Source organism: Triticum aestivum, unplaced genomic scaffold (genome assembly GCF_018294505.1).
Source record: "Triticum aestivum cultivar Chinese Spring unplaced genomic scaffold, IWGSC CS RefSeq v2.1 scaffold213291, whole genome shotgun sequence".
NCBI lineage: Eukaryota > Viridiplantae > Streptophyta > Magnoliopsida > Poales > Poaceae > Triticum > Triticum aestivum.
In genome coordinates, this window is record NW_025242536.1 from 1 (window position 1) to 2,518 (window position 2,518).

Here is a 2,518-nt window from a genome sequence, read left to right on the forward strand (position 1 = left end):
CACCTCCGCCGTAGGGGGGGCGGGCCGCAACAGCACGCCCACTGCCGGCGCCGCGCCCAAATCCCACGCAGCCGACCGCCTCCGCTCTCTTGATGGGGATCCGCTGCGGCAGTGCCAGGTCGTTCACCATCGCCACCGCAGTCTGTTCACCACGGACGCCACATGCATGCACCCCGCGGCCGGCCACCGCGCGCCTGGAGCACGCTCTTCCACGTGTTCCCAGTGTGTCGCCGCCGGCTCACTTGAGCGCGCCGCTGATGGCCTTCGGTGCTATCGCAGGCACCAAGACCATCGCTGTGCTGGTAAGTCCTCTCCCCCAGCTGGCGTAGCGCCCGGTTCTACTATCTCTCTTCCATGTCGTTGCAACACCGTCTCTCCTCTGTCGTTGCTGCTGCCGCCACCGTGTTTCTCCTTCCTGCTTCTGCCACTGTCGCTGGAGCTAGCCAGAATGGATCAAACATAGGTGAGTTAAATTGGGGGTGCATCTTTTATCTTGCTTGATACAATCTTCTTCAGTTGTCTTCTAATTTCAGTCACATACATTGCCATGTTCGTTCTAGCACAGCAGGTGTTCGTGTGTATGCCTATGCAATGATAGCACATGTGGTTTCGCGCATGTAATCCTCCTTTGTGTATGCCGATTCGTGATTACCCTTGAGTCAGTAATTCATGCTAAGTAATGGTCTAGGCTTAGATGCTTGAGCCAGTAAACTTACTGGTCAGAATCTCAGATTACTATTTAGCCTTTTCTCAGCAATTTGGAGACATGTCGGCCTGTATCCTTATAATGAAAGGAGGATGAGATTGTTTGTAGCTATTTTTAATGGTATCCTTTGCTATGTTAGGTGGCTTGCTTGATTTAAATATGCTATGGAGGATTACATGGATAATACTCTGCTTAATTTCTTTATTTTGCTTCCCTTCTTGGCGGTCTTCTAATACAGGATGCATGTTTGAAAAAAAGACTCACAAAATTGATATGAAGAAACAACAACCAGAACTTGCTTCAGTAATTTATTCTCCACCAGTGTGTCCTGAATCATTTGTACATTACTAAATTCTATGCTTATTTGTTAGCAGCAAAATGACTAATTCAGTTCTGGTACAATCTTAATACTTGCAGGAAAACCGATCTTCATTAGTCATAAGTAGAGATAAGAAGACTGTTAAGTTTATGGCAAAGTCATGTCATTATTAAGTCTTTATTCTTATTGGATCAGCTTAGTAAAAATGATTTCAGTTGTTGCCCTAAATTCGATAAAGGTAGTAATGTGTTGTAGATACCACCACTTGCATGAACAACCAGAATGGCAATAATAAGTGCTATTTATTCATGTCAGCTTACTTTAAATAAATATGTCTTTCATGGAACAGTATGTGTGTGATGGATCTTTTCAAGTTCGATTCATGTTCAATTAGGTGCATATTTCGTGAGAAAATCCCGACGTCCAGCTCTTCAAGGAGAGGAGCCTGCCACCACCGACGCTGACGTTGCCATGGGTGCCCATCCTTGCTGTCCGATGGAACCACTCAGACGGTCATACCGCGGTCGTCGTCAGAATCATCCGAGTTGATTTAACCAATGTATGTTTGGCAGACCTTTCATCTTTTTAGCAATTGCATCAAACAAGGAATATACCATAACCTATGTTTTTGCAACTTGACAGTTTTGAATCCTCTCTGAATAAGCAGGAAGTTGTATTTGGAAGCTTTCTTGGACTTATATCGTAATCATGGTATATGGCTTGATTGTTTCATGTGGTGCTTGCATAGTATGTGTGTGATGATTTTCCTGAAAGGCAGAAGTTTTATCATGCTATGTTCTTTCAACTTATGTGTAACATTTTGGTTTTCTTATGGACTCAAATCTGATATACTAGACCCAAACCTTTATCCTTCTCCCATTATACACCTAATCTTGTCTGCTCATCATCCAGATTTAAACCTTGCCATTATACACCTAACCTTGTTCGCTCAACATTTTGAAAGCTAGAAATGATGTTCTTTTCAAAAATAAATCTTACTCCTTTGCAGGTGATCTTCGCCACAAGAGCAATGCTAAATGCAGGTTTAATAGAGGCTTCTGAAGGCGACAACTCAATCTCAACAACTGACCCTTCTAATAAACTTTCATGTGTAAACCTATCATTGCAACCTGCAGGTACCTTGGCATGCGTGGATGCAGCCTTTAACCCTTTGGTGGCAGAGAATGAAGCTTCTTTTGGAATTTTTCTCAGGAATGAAGCAACTAAACACTCCATATTCATTCAAGCAACGGCTTTGAATGTTTTTTCAGTTTGCAGGCAGAAGCAATGACGTTACTTCTAGCGGCTTTGGTGGTCAAGGCCTTGGATTCAAACTCTACTTCCTTCTTCTCAGATTGCAGGACCTTAGTCAATGTTGCGGAAGCTAGGAACTTACTTGACAGTCCTGGACATTGGAGAATCAGGCCTATACTTGCAAAGTTCTTCAATCTTACTTCTTGTCTCAACTCTTTCAAGGTCTCTCACATTCCTAG

The 2,518-nt window shown here is 43.6% G+C and overlaps 1 long non-coding RNA gene across 2 annotated transcripts; it reads left to right on the plus strand.

Moving 5' to 3' along the window:
• Positions 1 to 202: 202 nt before the first annotated feature.
• Positions 203 to 1,757, plus strand: LOC123176924 (uncharacterized). 2 transcript variants are annotated; one of them, XR_006488707.1, is made up of 3 exons: positions 203 to 463; positions 1,420 to 1,584; positions 1,668 to 1,757. It is a non-coding gene; the product is annotated as an uncharacterized lncRNA (long non-coding RNA). The 2 variants fall into 2 exon arrangements; XR_006488706.1 differs by lacking the exon at positions 203 to 463 and having other exon boundaries at positions 795 to 1,584.
• Positions 1,758 to 2,518: the final 761 nt, after the last annotated feature.